Below are 19,025 nucleotides of genomic sequence, written 5' to 3' on the forward strand. Positions count from 1 at the left end.
TGGCATGGGGTGCCATTGGTTACACGTCTCGGTCACCTCTTGTTCGCATTGACGGCACTTTGAACAGTGGACGTTACATTTCAGATTTGTTATGATCCGTGCCTCTACCCTTCATTCGATCCCTGCGAAACCCTACATTTCAGCCGGATAATGCACGACCGCATGTTTCAGGTCCTGTACGGGCCTTTCTGGATACAGAAAATGCTCGACTGCTGCCCTGGCCAGCACATTCTCCAGATCTCTCACCAGTTGAAAACGTCTGGTCAATGGTGGCCGAGCAACTGGCTCGTCACAATACGCCAGTCACTACTCTTGATGAACTGTGGTATCGTGTTGAAGCTGCATGGGCAGCTGTACCTGTACACACCATCCAATCTCTGTTTAACTTAATGCCCAGGCTATCAAGGCCGTTATTACGGCCAGAGGTGGTTGTTCTGCGTACTGATTTCTCAGGATCTATGCACCCAAATTGCGTGAAAATGTAATAACTTGTCAGTTGTAGTATAATATATTTGTCCAATGAATACCCGTTTATCATCTGTATTTCTTCTCGATGTAGCAATTTTAACGGCCAGTAGTGTATATATATAGACGACCAATGATCTCCTCAGTGCAGGTGCATACCGGGCTCGAACTCTTAGGGGAATAGCCGAAATACCGTGAGTAACCGGGATGATAGACAAGGGGCACCACGTTTTCCTTGTGTGGATAAGTTGAGAATCTGGGTCTGGCTGGAGGCGTGCGGCGTGCTACGGCAGTCAGTGAAGATGCAGTGCCCCGGATGGTTCAGTGGTCAGAACATCTGCCTAGTAAGCAGGAGGCCCAGGTTCAGATCCTGGTCCGGCACAAGCTTTCAGCATTCTCCATTGATTTCAATCAATGCCCGAGCGCAGCCAAGGTCTGTAACTTTTTTGTGTCTTTACAAATGTGATACTTGACAAACTAAACGTCGTAGAAACATAACTGGACGGAGAAACACAGGTTCTCCCTCGATGCTACAGAACGATGTCCTCAGTTGCAGAAATTTCTTTTACAACTCAGTAGTAATATTTGACCTCAATATCTGCGTTTATATATATATATATATATATATATATATATATATATATATATATATATATATAATACTTCGCCTCCTTATCCAGCAAGCTTCTGCCGTCTCCCTCGATTCAACTCTTTTTCCTAGACACTTCTTATACCACTCATGGATTACCAATTTTGATTTGTATGACATCACTATTTCCCTTTTGACATTCTTGTTCTCAACCTAGAATCCTCGCTGGGTAGACGGCCTAATACATTGAATAGCTGATCTGCTTTCTTTATAGCTCGATGTTATCTGCGAACTCTGTTTAATATCCGTTGCCCATGTGATTTTATTTCCGTTTTGAAATTTTATTTCACATAGTATTTAAACAAATTTAAATAAACGAAAGTGTGGATAAGCTGCAACTCTGCCTTCCTGATACGTGAGATCTCTAACGCAAGCTCGAATCGAGGTAACTGTTGCGACTTCTAAGTGAGAGAAAAAATAAATAAATAAATAAATAAATAACTGTATTCGCTCTGTAAAAGAAGAATGTGTGCTGGTGTAAGATCCCTATCACCAGACACTACACCAATGTCCTGGATTAAATCCCAGCTCTCTCCACAGTGTCTTATGGAATGCGGGCAACTGATAGTCGTGACTGGATCCGTTTGCACTGGGCCATCAGCAAAAAGACTTCATCTGATCCTCCTTAACGCTTTCATTTTTGGATCTTCTATTATATTACTTCCTATGTGCAGGTTTTCTATTCGTTCTTTTAAATTATGTAGTTCTTACAACTCTGCATACTCTTGTTACGAAGGTAATTTCGTCCACTCAACCTGTAACACCACAGCTCTTATGCTGTATGGATTTATTTAATTTTTTTGCTTCATTTTTTTTCTCATTTAATATTACATCGTTAAGAACCTGTAAATGTTTTTGATTGAATAGATAACACAAAATTGTATACTCTTTTATATGTTAAAACTTTGATGTTGTAGTTTGATTCTATGCAAAGTAGTGTATCTGTACTGTAAATACTTTGTCCCATTTGGAGGGAACAAAACTTACTGTATATAATTGCAATTCTGTGTGAATAATTTTTTGTAGAAGTGTCAATATGTGCAAATGTTCTGTTTTATTTAATGTGTTTGTTTGCTGTTATGTAAACTGCTGACCTTCACTTAGGGCTCTTAGTTATTCTGTATGTAAAAGGTGTAGGGGTTCCCCTCAGGAACGGAACAGCGTAGCGCGCGCAAAATGTGGTTGGCCTAGGTGGAAAAGATGGAACTGATAGTCAGTCGTGAACAAGCAACGAGTCGGGGACGAGCAACCAGTCAGAGATGAGCTACGAGTCTGTGCACTGTTGTGTAAAAGTTGCATAGTGCTGGTTTCGAGAGAGGCTTTTCTGTTATTTTCCAATGCCTCGGATGGATGGATAAGTAGCTGGGCTATTCTGGAATTTGTACCTATCTTCGCCACCAAGAAATGACAGAGTCCAGCAATTCTGTCTGCAATTCCACCTACCAACAGGCAGTTGCCACCACATTGCGCAATCATTGCAACGTCATATTGTAAGGATGTACAGTGAAGGATCAGCTTAATGGATGTGTTATTGTGCTGAAATATAAGGTAATGTGTATCTGAATTTATGTACCTACCTTGATTTTTCTCCTCATCATAACACCTCTCAGGGTCCTCTCCGTTCGAAGTAAAGTGATTACCGAGTATCCTTACTGAAAGTACGTTAAAACTCAGTTTGCTAGTTAATGCCTATTGGACAAAGTAAAGTTAAAGTTAATGTGGCAATATAGTGCAGTTAAAGTAAATATCATTTGCTCAAAATAACTTTCCTATTAAAACTGCTATTTAAAGTGCTGTTGCTAACTTCAATATTAAAAGTTCTTAAGACTGAGGCTTATAGGGCAAATAATCACATTTATTATCTGTAATAAATCCTAAAAAGGTGAGTCAGTTTCTTGCAATTTGGTCATTATTGTGTTTCGCTGTAGTAAAAGTGAGAAAGCTGCAATTGTGAAACTTTATATATTCATGTTTGCTATGTGTTTGTGTATCTTGTATATTAGAAGTGCAAGTTAATAGTAATATTATAAAGACCATTCACTTTATGTAAGCCTGAAAGTAATAGGGTGTTTCGGTATCTCTTATAATTTAGCAGATAGTTTGCGCTGCTCCAGTTGATAGCTTCAATCTTAAAATATATGTGTGTCAGAGTTCATTGCACTCGCGTGTGGCCAAGTCTAGGTTGTGTTTGTCCATTATAGTTACTTATATCTACTTTCTTGAACGAGAATATTAATCTTTCTCTTGCCTAGTTAGGCTGGCGGCCGTTTTCTTTACCTGTTGAACAGTGCAGATAGGCAAAATTTGTTTGGTACAGTTCAAATATTTACGTAATTCTGTTCTTTCATTTCCGATAAGCCACTTCCGTTAGGTACAACACGGTCAACTTAACAAAAATCCTCCCAGAGGGTAACACTGCTCTGTTACTTTATACCATAATTGCTATAACAAAATAGTTTTATTTCAAAGCCTGTTTCCAGCTTTAAGGTTATGGTACAGTAGTAGCAGACAGGAGTGTTATACGTGGCTTTTCCGTGACAGGACTATTTTGTTCTGTTGGGGACATACTACATAATAAACCAAACTTGGTACTTCATAGTATAAGCTACGTAAATACGCTGTTGTAGTGTTATATGTGGCGACCGTGACAGGACGTTGTTCGATTTGCACTGACAAGCGGAAAAAAATTATAAATAGTTGGCATTTTACAAACATATAGTGAACATAAAACGTCCAGCGGCACGAACCTGTAATTTAATTGACAGACAGGATAGTGAAAGTTCAATTTAAATTGAAAATTAAAGGTAGCAGTAATTAATAATAGCTAAAATGGACAGGAAAATAGAAATAAATCTAGACACGCGAGAGCAGAATGCAACCGAGAGCAGTTCAAGCAGCACACCAACAGATGGCATGACGCGCGAGTTAAATTACGTACGATACCATGCCGATGTCAATAAGCAGATAGAAGCTATGAATGTCGCTAGTACTATGCAAGGCAATATGAGCGATGTTGTGGAAGACAGTGGCTATGTTAATGAATCGCGGGATATGTTTGAATCAACAAAAAACAGAAAGGGGTGTAGGATCTGAACACGAAAATGCGATAGAAAATAAAAGTGAAAAGACACCAGATCTGACTGATTTACTTAGAATACTGTCTGCGCAATTTGCAGCGCAAAATGACAGTATTAAGGCACAAATGGCAGCGCAAAATGACAATATCAATGACAGTATTAAGGCACAAATTACAGCACACAGTGACAATATTAATGCACAAATCGCAGCACTGGGGCAACAAAATGTAGAACAAAATGCAGCGCTAAGTAGTGATATTAGTAAACAAATGCAAGAGCAGGGCAAGAATCTTAGTAAACAGATTGAGAAGGTTGATGTAAAAGTAGACATTGTGAGTAATGAAATTAAAAACCTCAAAAGCGAAATTACTGTCATCAATGGCAATATTGCCAACATACAGGGACAAATTGATGACATTAATGAAAGATTTGACACTGAAGTAATTAAAATCCAAAATCAAATAGAGCCCTTAGTCTGTACTAAAGTGGATGAAAAGGTATTCGGTATTAAATCCGAGATACAAACAGAATGTAACACAGAATTTGCACAGATTAAACAATCTGTAACAGAAAAAAGTAGGGAACTAACCAAACAGATTGTTAATTGCGAAAAGAAGTGTGACCATAACACTTCACAAATCCAAGACAAAATGTATGACTTGGAAAGAAAAATGCGAACAGGACCTCCACAATTTACAGAAAGGATCCCTTTCAGTAAAATATTAGAGGGCGAAGAAAAATTCGACCCTGCAAAGAGACATAACGGATGGCACCCCCTAGACTTTGTTAAGAATTGCGAAAGGAACTTTCCTGAATATTTATCTGACCAGGAAAAAATCAATGTTGTCATTAGTGCATTAACGGGAGAAGCTAAAAGGTGGGGATTGAATCTGGATACAAACCAGATGTCTTTCGAAAATTTTAAGCAAAAATTTATTGACGAATACTGGTCAGAACAAAAACAAGACCAGTTGTGGCGTGAATTTCTAATGGCCAGACTGTACGATATCAGAGGCAGGCAAACCATGAAAGAGTTTTGCGAATCATGGTACAGAAAACTAATACACCTAAAAGCAAGAAGAACTGAAGCCGAGATCGTTTGGGTTCTTTGGCAGAAACTGCCTGAGGATTCTAAACGGTATGTTGGGAGTACCCACAGTAGTTTTTCCGCGTTTTTGGAAAGGGTAGAGGATGAAGATCACTGGCGAAGAAATCGCGAGTCCCGTCCCCATAATAACAACAATTATTCGCGAGAAAGTAATGACCAAAACGAACGACAGGAAAATGATAGATTTCGTGTAAACACGATTCAAAGAGGTCGTGCGAGAGGCAGGGGAAATTTTACGACGCGCGGCAGAGGATACGTGCTTGGGCCAGCTGTTACCGGAGCAGCGTACGCTGCACTCGGCAGCAGACACAAATGGCAGACGTCAGAACAAGATGGCTGCTGTAGAGAGAGACAGAAGAGGCGGGATCGGACACTTCCGATGGCCGGTTTCAGTAGTAGGTGAATGTAGAAATGAAAATAAAGTTAATACGTCATATGATAAAGATAACTCAGTATCGGTTTCGTGCGAAAAGACTTTATTAAAGAATGAAAGGGAGACAGAAAAGGCGAGTGAAAAGGGAAATATTGGCACTGTTAATGATGTGTATGAGGTAAAGGACGTAGATGTGGGGGGAGTTATGATGAATAAAGAGGAAAGGCAGGTAGAATATGCCACGCAAAAGACGTGTGCTCAATTAATAATAAGTAAAAATGATGTAAAGGAGGACGTCAGTGAACATTGCATTATAAACAGTGCAGACAAAATTGTTGTTGATGGAAATGTGTTTAGTGATTCTGAGGTAGAAAGGTGTGGTAATTTCGCACGATTACCTGAAAATGACAACATGGAAGAAAATGAAATGAAAGTTATCGAAGTACATGACGATTATCCGCCCCCATGAACCATGGACCTTGCCGCTGGTGGGGAGGCTTGCGTGCCTCAGCGATACAGATGGCCGTACCGTAGGTGCAACCACAACGGAGGGGTATCTGTTGAGAGGCCAGACAAACATGTGGTTCCTGAAGAGGGGCAGCAGCCTTTTCAGTAGTTGCAGGGGCAACAGTGTGGATGATTGACTGATCTGGCCTTGTAACATTAACCAAAACGGCCTTGCTGTGCTGGTACTGCGAACGGCTGAAAGCAAGGGGAAACTACAGCCGTAATTTTTCCCGAGGGCATGCAGCTTTACTGTATGATTAAATGATGATGGCGTCCTCTTGGGTAAAATATTCCGGAGGTAAAATAGTCCCCCATTCGGATCTCCGGGCGGGGACTACTCAAGAGGACGTCGCTATCAGGAGAAAGAAAACTGGCATTCTACGGATCGGAGCGTGGAATGTCAGATCCCTTAATCGGGCAGGTAGGTTAGAAAATTTAAAAAGGGAAATGGATAGGTTAAAGTTAGATATAGTGGGAATTAGTGAAGTTCGGTGGCAGGAGGAACAAGACTTTTGGTCAGGTGATTACAGGGTTATAAATACAAAATCAAATAGGGGTAATGCAGGAGTAGGTTTAATAATGAATAAACAAATAGGAGTGCGGGTTAGCTACTACAAACAGCATAGTGAACGCATTATTGTGGCCAAGATAGACACAAAGCCCATGCCTACTACAGTAGTACAAGTTTATATGCCAACTAGCTCTGCAGATGATGAAGAAATTGATGAAATGTATGACGAGATAAAAGAAATTATTCAGGTAGTGAAGGGAGACGAAAATTTAATAGTCATGGGTGACTGGAATTCGTCAGTAGGAAAAGGGAGAGAAGGAAACATAGTAGGTGAATATGGATTGGGGGTAAGAAATGAAAGAGGAAGCCGCCTTGTAGAATTTTGCACAGAGCATAACTTAATCATAGCTAACACTTGGTTCAAGAATCATAAAAGAAGGTTGTGTACCTGGAAGAATCCTGGAGATACTAATAGGTATCAGATAGATTATATAATGGTAAGACAGAGATTTAGGAACCAGGTTTTAAATTGTAAGACATTTCCAGGGGCAGATGTGGATTCTGACCACAATCTATTGGTCATGAGCTGCAGATTGAAACTGAAGAAACTGCAAAAAGGTCTGAATTTAAGGAGATGGGACCTGGATAAACTGAAAGAACCAGAGGTTGTAGAGAGTTTCAGGGAGAGCATAAGGGAACAATTGACAGGAATGGGGGAAAGAAATACAGTAGAAGAAGAATGGGTAGCTCTGAGGGATGAAGTAGTGAAGGCAGCAGAGGATCAAGTAGGTAAAAAGACGAGGGCTAATAGAAATCCTTGGGTAACAGAAGAAATATTGAATTTAATTGATGAAAGGAGAAAATATAAAAATGCAGTAAATGAAGCAGGCAAGAAGGAATACAAACGTCTCAAAAATGAGATCGACAGGAAGTGCAAAATGGCTAAGCAGGGATGGCTAGAGGACAAATGTAAGGATGTAGAGGCTTGTCTCACTAGGGGTAAGATAGATACTGCCTACAGGAAAATTAAAGAGACCTTTGGAGAGAAGAGAACCACTTGTATGAATATCAAGAGCTCAGATGGCAACCCAGTTCTAAGCAAAGAAGGGAAGGCAGAAAGGTGGAAGGAGTATATAGAGGGTTTATACAAGGGCGATGTACTGGAGGACAATATTATGGAAATGGAAGGGGATGTAGATGAAGATGAAATGGGAGATAAGATACTGCGTGAAGAGTTTGACAGAGCACTGAAAGACCTGAGTCGAAACAAGGCCCCGGGAGTAGACAACATTCCATTAGAATTACTGATGGCCTTGGGAGAGCCAGTCATGACAAAACTCTTCCATCTGGTGAGCAAGATGTATGAGACAGGCGAAATACCCACAGACTTCAAGAAGAATATAATAATTCCAATCCCAAAGAAAGCAGGTGTTGACAGATGTGAAAATTACCGAACTATCAGTTTAATAAGTCACAGCTGCAAAATACTAACGCGAATTCTTTACAGACGAATGGAAAAACTGGTAGAAGCGGACCTCGGGGAAGATCAGTTTGGATTCCGTAGAAATGTTGGAACACGTGAGGCAATACTAACCTTACGACTTATCTTAGAAGAAAGATTAAGAAAAGGCAAACCTACGTTTCTAGCATTTGTAGACTTAGAGAAAGCTTTTGACAACGTTAACTGGAATACTCTCTTTCAAATTCTGAAGGTGGCAGGGGTAAAATACAGGGAGCGAAGGGCTGTTTACAATTTGTACAGAAACCAGATGGCAGTTATAAGAGTCGAGGGGCATGAAAGGGAAGCAGTGGTTGGGAAAGGAGTGAGACAGGGTTGTAGCCTCTCCCCGATGTTATTCAATCTGTATATTGAGCAAGCAGTAAAGGAAACAAAAGAAAAATTCGGAGTAGGTATTAAAATTCATGGAGAAGAAGTAAAAACTTTGAGGTTTGCCGATGACATTGTAATTCTGTCAGAGACAGCAAAGGACTTGGAAGAGCAGTTGAACGGAATGGACAGTGTCTTGAAAGGAGGATATAAGATGAACATCAACAAAAGCAAAACGAGGATAATGGAATGTAGCCAAATTAAATCGGGTGATGCTGAGGGGATTAGATTAGGAAATGAGACACTTGAAGTAGTAAAGGAGTTTTGCTATTTAGGGAGTAAAATAACTGATGATGGTCGAAGTAGAGAGGATATAAAATGTAGACTGGCAATGGCAAGGAAAGCGTTTCTGAAGAAGAGAAATTTGTTAACATCGAGTATAGATTTAAGTGTCAGGAAGTCGTTTCTGAAAGTATTTGTATGGAGTGTAGCCATGTATGGAAGTGAAACATGGACGATAACCAGTTTGGACAAGAAGAGAATAGAAGCTTTCGAAATGTGGTGCTATAGAAGAATGCTGAAGATAAGGTGGGTAGATCACGTAACTAATGAGGAGGTATTGAATAGGATTGGGGAGAAGAGAAGTTTGTGGCACAACTTGACTAGAAGAAGGGATCGGTTGGTAGGACATGTTTTGAGGCATCAAGGGATCACAAATTTAGCATTGGAGGGCAGCGTGGAGGGTAAAAATCGTAGAGGGAGACCAAGAGATCAATACACTAAGCAGATTCAGAAGGATGTAGGTTGCAGTAGGTACCGGGAGATGAAGAAGCTTGCACAGGATAGAGTAGCATGGAGAGCTGCATCAAACCAGTCTCAGGACTGAAGACCACAACAACATGACGATTATACTAAATATGAAGTTAAGGCCGAAATCGTTCAAAGTGATATAACAGAAGTGTCTGACTGTCCAAACGGTGTACATTGTGTAGAAAATGAGTCGAAAAACAAAGTGGCTGAAACATCTAGTGATAATCTGCCTCACTGTTTAAAAGTTGCCTTACTGCTCGAATCTGATGACGAAAATGAAATCAGTGATAGTTCAGGTGATGAAGGGTATATGAATACAGATAAGAATGAGTATACTAACTTTCCCTATTGTTCAAAAGTTGCGTACTTAAGTGAATCTGATAGTGAGGAAGAGAGTAGTGTTGACTCTAGTGACGATGAATTTGCAGGTGTAAACGAAAGTGAATATACTTTTACTGAAAGAGGGTATGAGAAAATTAGTGACATTTTTCCAAAGCAAGATATAGAAAGTAGAACTGGGCCAAAACCGAATGAATTATTCAGTAATGTAACACAGGGGCATAATTTGCAGGAACCTCCAGATGATACTATACTGGGGCAAGCCTTAACAAATGTTTTAAATGAGTGTAAATTACAGGAACTAAAAGAACCACCTGATAAAATGATAGCAGAACAGGAGATCATGTACCTTGCTAAGGACTTTGAAATTCCAAAACCTAAAAAGCCACCTGATGAAACAAAACGTTGGCAAGATCTGAATAGCTTAGTGAAAGATGTAGAAAATAGGAGGCCTAAAAAACCACCAGATTTAAGTCACTGTTTATGAACCATAAAAGACTGCCTTGTTAATAAAGAGACTGGGGGCAGGATGTATGTATATACTCTGTTAATATAATGCATGACTTTAGTATTATTATTGTATCTGAGTGTTATCTGAAAGTGAATTATTGTTTTGTTGACCTTGAGGCCTGTGGAAGTTTGTTGTTTATTTACTGTAGTATACTGTTTGACTTTTCTTAGGAACTGTTTAATTTCAATTGAATAATTATTGTTGCCAGCCTAATTATGAAGAGAGGGCCATGTAGTGTGAGAAACATAAGAACTTTAGGAATAATGATGCTTATGATAACTTAATGAAAGTGCAAAGAACTCCACAAGATAATAATTTATTTCTAATATACTTAAAAATCCGAAAAGGCTTATGTTTGCAGTATGTGGTTTACTTAAAGATGCATGTCCTCAGATGAGGGTTGTTTGAACCCTCAGGGGACAATGCACTCTTTGCATTGTCAGGTGCCTGACGAGCACCAGGGACCCAAGTCGTTGCCAGTACTATTCCCGTTTCTTTTCGTGCTGCCAACCTTCCTCTTCATCATTCAGAACTTTTGCTATCTTCTTTCCTTCTTCTCTATCAGAATAGACTGAAAAGTGTAGAAATAAGGTAAGATACTGTGTATTGTTTGTGGACAAGTAAATAGATAAATAATATGGGTACACTAGAAAATGACCAAGAATAATGAAAGTGGGTACACTAGAAAATGACCAAGAATAATGAAAATATAGTGGGTATTGTAAAAGAAAAATGTAATGGAAAAATAATTGGAAAGAGAAATATGGAGGTGAAAAGGTAAGAATACTGACAATAAGGTAAATGAATACGGTAATATGACTGAATGTAAATGTGTTTCTTAAAATAGGGATAATTATGATGTTGAAAAAAACTGTGTGTGTCAAAAACTGAGGAGATGAACCTGACTAATGTATGTAAAAATAGGTATGAGAGGCATGTGTCTAGTACCACAAAAGGTAGGCAGAAATCACTTGCAATAGGATATAAAATTATTGTCCTGGACTTGATGTATGTAATGACCTAACTGTGTGTGGAAAAGCAATGGTAAAGGAGTAGTAAGAAATTCTTAATCCTGAATTGGCCCCAAGTATGACATTTAATTGTTTCTTGACTAATGTATATGTTACCTGGTGTTGTCATTTGAAAAGTAATGGTTTTGTTGCCAGTGTCTAATTACTGTTTCAAAGTTGCAGGTTATATGTTTTGTACCATTAAAGCAAATTTTACCAAAAATGTGACATAATGATGGAAAAACCTTGGAGATGATAACAATAAACTGCTCAAAAATATATTGTTGGGCGGCAAAACAAGACAAAACAATAAAAATGCTGTAGTCCTGAAATTGAGGACTACCATATATGCAATGTGAGCAGTAGCCAAAGGACTTGCCATTGTGGGGGCAAGGAGTTGATAAGTGGTCACAAACTGCCAAACCTATAGGATGGGGCAGTGTGTCCATTTAAAAATGTGTTTTCTTTAGTGTTTTCTTAATCTAAAGTGTGTTTTTGTGCCTAAATGTTTATAAAGACTGCCAAAACAATAATGGGCAGATTGTATAACATAACTGCTAGTGCTGAGGCAAGCAGTGAACGTAGTTAGGTTTATTGGTCAATGTGTTATGAACTGACTATTCTTTCTGAAGTCAGTGAAAATTTATTATAGAATATATATGGAGTCTTATTCAGATCGATGTATATGTTTTGATGCTAGAATTTTTGGAATAACTTAAAGTTTTGGACTGTCTGTTTTTAAAATACAGCAGAGATGATTAAAAATAGGTTCTGAATATGTTAATGTATTTACGTGCAACAAACATTTTGGACTGCTATTAATGAAGAGCAGCTTTAAAGTTAATTGTATTGAGAAAACCTTGAAAAGTTACTTTTGTATTTAAAGAGTCAGTTGGAAAAGGGTTCTCATAGCTGTTTGTGTAAATACTTGTGCATATGTGAAAGCAAACTGAAATTTTCAACATTCCATTAATTGATGAACCTTGCAAAATGTACTGTGATCATGAGAATACTTATGTGTCTCTGAAAGTTACATTCTTTAAAAAACATTGAAAAGCAAAATTCTGTTTTGTTGAGTTAAAATGTTCTGTGCTATTGTATGTGTGTTTATTTCCTTTTCTTTTATTTGAAGGCTATACCTATTCTCCTAATATGCAGATTTATTTTGTGTATTGTTTGTCTATTATTTGAACTGTATGTGTGTAAAATGAACATGCTTAAAGGTATTTTGTGTAAAGATGCAAAATTAATTTCCGTAAACTAGTCTGAAAATGAAAATTGCTATAAATGCTTTACTTTGAGGGTGTTTTTGAAAGAAATATATGAATCTCCTTAGCGTATATACTGTATATTTGTAATATGTGTATTTTTTTTCTCCCAGCTGAAGTTGGATGTAATTTTTTTTCTGTAGCCAACATCACTTAGGTGTTATAGATGTTTCCTTGAAGTATCCCTTACAGGAAACTTCAATGAAACATGGGGCATGTGTAACACCACAGCTCTTATGCTGTATGGATTTATTTATTTAATTTTTTTGCTTCATTTTTTTTCTCATTTAATATTACATCGTTAAGAACCTGTAAATGTTTTTGATTGAATAGATAACACAAAATTGTATACTCTTTTATATGTTAAAACTTTGATGTTGTAGTTTGATTCTATGCAAAGTAGTGTATCTGTACTGTAAATACTTTGTCCCATTTGGAGGGAACAAAACTTACTGTATATAATTGCAATTCTGTGTGAATAATTTTTTGTAGAAGTGTCAATATGTGCAAATGTTCTGTTTTATTTAATGTGTTTGTTTGCTGTTATGTAAACTGCTGACCTTCACTTAGGGCTCTTAGTTATTCTGTATGTAAAAGGTGTAGGGGTTCCCCTCAGGAACGGAACAGCGTAGCGCGCGCAAAATGTGGTTGGCCTAGGTGGAAAAGGTGGAACTGATAGTCAGTCGTGAACAAGCAACGAGTCGGGGACGAGCCACCAGTCAGAGATGAGCTACGAGTCTGTGCACTGTTGTGTAAAAGTTGCATAGTGCTGGTTTCGAGAGAGGCTTTTCTGTTATTTTCCAATGCCTCGGATGGATGGATAAGTAGCTGGGCTATTCTGGAATTTGTACCTATCTTCGCCACCAAGAAATGACAGAGTCCAGCAATTCTGTCTGCAATTCCACCTACCAACAGGCAGTTGCCACCACATTGCGCAATCATTGCAACGTCATATTGTAAGGATGTACAGTGAAGGATCAGCTTAATGGATGTGTTATTGTGCTGAAATATAAGGTAATGTGTATCTGAATTTATGTACCTACCTTGATTTTTCTCCTCATCATAACACCTCTCAGGGTCCTCTCCGTTCGAAGTAAAGTGATTACCGAGTATCCTTACTGAAAGTACGTTAAAACTCAGTTTGCTAGTTAATGCCTATTGGACAAAGTAAAGTTAAAGTTAATGTGGCAATATAGTGCAGTTAAAGTAAATATCATTTGCTCAAAATAACTTTCCTATTAAAACTGCTATTTAAAGTGCTGTTGCTAACTTCAATATTAAAAGTTCTTAAGACTGAGGCTTATAGGGCAAATAATCACATTTATTATCTGTAATAAATCCTAAAAAGGTGAGTCAGTTTCTTGCAATTTGGTCATTATTGTGTTTCGCTGTAGTAAAAGTGAGAAAGCTGCAATTGTGAAACTTTATATATTCATGTTTGCTATGTGTTTGTGTATCTTGTATATTAGAAGTGCAAGTTAATAGTAATATTATAAAGACCATTCACTTTATGTAAGCCTGAAAGTAATAGGGTGTTTCGGTATCTCTTATAATTTAGCAGATAGTTTGCGCTGCTCCAGTTGATAGCTTCAATCTTAAAATATATGTGTGTCAGAGTTCATTGCACTCGCGTGTGGCCAAGTCTAGGTTGTGTTTGTCCATTATAGTTACTTATATCTACTTTCTTGAACGAGAATATTAATCTTTCTCTTGCCTAGTTAGGCTGGCGGCCGTTTTCTTTACCTGTTGAACAGTGCAGATAGGCAAAATTTGTTTGGTACAGTTCAAATATTTACGTAATTCTGTTCTTTCATTTCCGATAAGCCACTTCCGTTAGGTACAACACGGTCAACTTAACAAAAATCCTCCCAGAGGGTAACACTGCTCTGTTACTTTATACCATAATTGCTATAACAAAATAGTTTTATTTCAAAGCCTGTTTCCAGCTTTAAGGTTATGGTACAGTAGTAGCAGACAGGAGTGTTATACGTGGCTTTTCCGTGACAGGACTATTTTGTTCTGTTGGGGACATACTACATAATAAACCAAACTTGGTACTTCATAGTATAAGCTACGTAAATACGCTGTTGTAGTGTTATAAACCGAAGTTACTTTATAAGTGAAACTCTTATCAACGAATAAGGTGCAAGCCTCTTGGCACGAATAAATGTTTATACACCGTTGTTGAACTGTCATTCATATTTTCGCACAATCGCTGATGTGTCCGTATCTGATGCATGAATTCTTTTCCTCTTGTCAGCCAAGGAAAAGAATAATCTCCATGATTAATTGGTACATGGTGTTAGAAAACAAGGCATGTAGCTTACAATCATGTTTTATATATAAATCGAGGAAAGGGTGTTCCAGATCCTTGAAATTCAGTAAACAGATGCTCGAACTTTTTTTAAATATTTTGCTTTCTACATTGAGGGATATCATTCCAAGCAAAAGAAAAACCCTGTGTAACTGAGGCGGAATAAGGGGAACCAGCCCGCATTCGCCAAGGTAGATGGAAAACCGCCTTAAAAACCATCCACAGACAGGCTGGCACACCGGACCTCGACTCTGTTCCGCCGGGCAGATTCGTGCCGGGGACCGGCACGCCTTCCCGCTCGGGAAGCAACGCGGTAGACCGCGCGGCTAGCCGGGCGGTCTGTGGTTTACTTGATAATAGCTGATTCCATTTGAGTGGAATTCGGCCCTACAGTGGATTCATGTAAACAAAGTCTGATTGCACTGTAAAAGTTATTAATGCAAGAGGGACTTTGTATAGTTTCCACTCCGATGTTTTGCCAGTCAAGCACCATTTTCTTTCTGATTTATGTTTGTCAATCTTTAGTAAGATTTCTCAGCTCGATTATAGTTATAAAAGGATGAATAAAATTTTTGTCATTACTTTTGTAAACTTAAATACATTGTTCTCAGTCATACTCCTCCAACCATTCACTGTTGTTATTTTACTGTGGTGATACACGGATACAGTAGCAATTCAAAATGCAGTCGTACTAAATTAGTTAATTTGATGATTAATTTGAGCTCTGGAAGTGACCGCAGTCATAAGCAACAAAAGCGAAACAAGTAAATTCAATAATTTCATAAATAAAAATTTAACCTGTAGCTCACGATTTGAAGATGTAAAGATAATACCATTTAGCATCACCTTGACATATATTTATGAATAAAGCAAGCGACCCCTTGCATCAATTCTGCTACTTCTCATTACTTCCGCCTTTCTTTGATTCATTCTCAATCCATATGCTGTACTCATTAGACTGTTCATTCCATTCAACAGATCCTGTAATTTGCTTCACTTCCGCTATGGTTAACAATGTCATTAACGAATCTTATCATTGATATCCTTCCTTTCTTCTGTCCAGGGGGTACCTTTGAAACATCCCCTTTTGAACAAATTTACAAGACTGTGCTTAACCTGACACACAATATTTATAGCGCAACGCAATCTGACTTTCAAAAATTCCCTACAAAAGAATGGCCCTGACTAACATTAAACTATACCTTTCACAAATCACTTATCTCACAAAAATCTTCGCTGCTCAAGCTACTGCAATACAGCGAGCGCCACTACTGCCAGCTAAATAAAAGATTCAAACTATGGAAGGCACTAACTACTGATAGGCATAGTTAGCAAATGAAAGATATTAATAGAGAACAAAGAATGTATTTACCTTGATATCATCATATATATAGCAGTTCATGACAAATTACAAAACTCCGCCATCTCTCTCCCCACATCCACCACTGCTGGCGGCTCACCTCCAACTGCCCAACGCTACGCGCTGTTCACAGCCAGCTGCCTAACACTACAATGGCGAGTATTACAACAATGCAAAGCAGCCACAGACTGCACACAGCACAGCCAGTGATTTTCATACAGAGGTGGCGTTACCAATAAAAAGACCTAAACAGCCTACTTACATAGCCCCCATACTCCTCACAAAAAATTGTACAAATTGGTTTGGGCAGTGCCCAATACAGATTTGAAAAAAATTTTTCATAATTACAATAACAAAGAAATCAAATGCACACACTTATTGATACAATGTTGGTCAAAAGCTAAAATTTTCTCACAGTCCATAAAGACAGTCCTGATCATTCATCACATTGCAGTATTTTTCTCAAAGTCTGAGCAGTAAAAGAAAATGCACACGGAAGTAGTGGATTTCCATGCAGTCTTGAAGAAGTAGTGTTGTCCTTCCAATGGAAAGACAGTGCTGACTCTTGACATGCTGACAGGTAATGGGCCACAACAGAGCAAACCCACAGCGGAGTCAATCGAAGTTTTGAAGAATATCGTTTGGTAGGTCATCACAGAGCAGACCCACTGTAGTCCTGGTAGAGAGTACGGTATTGGTGGGCCACCAGAGGCGCAGACCCACTGCAGTCCTTGTGGAAATAATGGTATTGATGGATCATCAAAGAGGTAGACCCACTGTAGTCCTTGTAGAGATAATGGTACTGGTGGGTCATCAAGGATGCAGACCCACTGTAGTCCTTGTAGAGATGGCCAGCAGCCATCTGTTGTGACTGTGCAGGTGCACAATCACCATTGAAGAGCCTTGCGGCTAATGTAGCAAGTCCATAAACCACCACTTGTCCACTCACAAAGTTTTTGGAATTGTCCTTAGAGCCAGCAATGCTGTTATCCAGTCCCTTGCTGAATTATTAACACATGTGCAAACACTAACAGTCCCTACTTGTCACATATTGTCCATATACTATGACCAACAGAAACGTGTGCAGTGAAATGTAACTTACAAGTTACTTAATTTGATGAACTGGTGTCAAGTACAATTTTATAACATGAGAGTACAATTACAAAGGTATAAAACACATCATTAAAAACATAAAAATACAGATAATATTTGTAGTAATAGGGTCTTTACAAAAGAATAGAAATAAACATATACATCAGTGTTACAGGAATTATGACATAAGTAAATACATAAAAGATCAGAATAACTTTTGAAATATCACCTTCACATATGAGCAAACAAAACAGAATAAATAATGTCTCAACATCTTTACAAAGTAAATAACATAGTATTAGGAAAATTCTACAACATAGCTCTCATCAGCTAAACACATAAAGACAGGAAAAACACAAATACACAAGGGTACACAAACATATAGAGGGATGACACAAAAGGAAAGGACAGGGTTTGTTTTACTGCAGTATTTTGCATGGAGATCTCCCTTTGTTCATCATTATTCCCAAAAGTACTATCTAAGCTCGCTTTCTGTATTCTGTTCACATCCTCTTTCAAAATAGTTTTTCTCCACTGTACACTACCTTTTTTTTTGGCCAAACCATTTTTTTTATATCTTCTCAATGCATTTCTTCCAATTCATCATAGTTAGTTTCTTATATAGTCTACCCCCTCTTAAGCTAACTTAAATCTACTGAGCTCAGATGCTAAATTAAGGGACGAGGCAATGCAGCAGCACAAAACAATTAACACAACACCAATGAAGCAGGCAGCATAAATTACAACTAATATAAGGCAATGAGCAGCAAACAAGAAAAATAAATCAGTAGTAAAACTGGCTTAAAAGAATAATACAAAGTGAAATTTAGTAGCACTATGCATGGCAAACAGCAGCAGAATATGCTATAATTAATACCTAAGCATGGCAAAGATCAAGCAGAAAAAATATTACACTAAAGACAACAACGCAGACAAGGGAAATGTCTATTCACATCTTAATGCCTATGTAATTAAAGTGGTGCACCACAACAACTTATTGTAAAAAAAATATTACCATGTACTTGAAAAGAAAATTATGTGTGCAGTTACTGTTACTAGTCCCTTCTTATTGTTCTTTCCTTTCCAAGTGCTCCTTTTTTTTAAGAATGTGGAGTACAAAATTATTATTTAATAGATCTGTTGACAGAAAGTGTTCACATTAGCAAATGCATTTTATTTTATAAAAGCAATGCTGCAACACAGCTGGAAACTAGATATCAAATGAAATAAGCAACTATGAAAAGCAAAGCATAAAAATATCATTCAATAGTCATGTGACATTTCATAAGTTAGTAGAAATTCTCTCAATTCTCGTAGAAAGACGCTTGTCAGAATCAGGTGTGCAGATGTAAAAATATTTCTCGTCATTTCATTAGGCATTTCTGTAAATATTATAAATTAAGAGCTCCACAGTGTCAACATATGTTTTCAAGTTCGACCGTGTCGTTTTTGCGATGCTCTCTACAAAGAAACGTCAATAGCGAGGATAATGGCCTCCCTTCTGTGCCGCTGAAAAGGGCTCGCAATAATGGCTTTTTCTCCAGGCGTCTGACACACCTGGCCGCTCAGCTGGGTGCCCACGACGCATTACGTGCAGGTGGTCACTGAACTTTCTTACCGAAATATTTATGACAGCAGTTTTCACTACAGCGACAGTCGCATATAAAAATTTCATAGTTCAAGAATTAGCGTTGCAAATCTGTAGAAACAAAATCCTATAAATATAAGTGTCCAAAAAAAAAATATTCGTCAGCATTGTGATACAGTCACACATTTACACACATTTCATAACTCTTAAAGTAC

At 38.1% G+C, this 19,025-nt stretch overlaps 1 non-coding gene across 1 annotated transcript; it reads left to right on the plus strand.

Annotated features, from left to right (window-relative positions):
- Nucleotides 1-773: 773 nt before the first annotated feature.
- Trnat-agu (transfer RNA threonine (anticodon AGU)) lies at nt 774-847 on the plus strand. Its single transcript has one exon. It is a non-coding gene; the product is annotated as a tRNA-Thr (tRNA).
- The last annotated feature ends 18,178 nt before the right edge of the window (nt 848-19,025 follow it).

This window comes from Schistocerca nitens, chromosome 5 (genome assembly GCF_023898315.1).
Source record: "Schistocerca nitens isolate TAMUIC-IGC-003100 chromosome 5, iqSchNite1.1, whole genome shotgun sequence".
Taxonomy (NCBI): Eukaryota; Metazoa; Arthropoda; class Insecta; order Orthoptera; family Acrididae; genus Schistocerca; species Schistocerca nitens.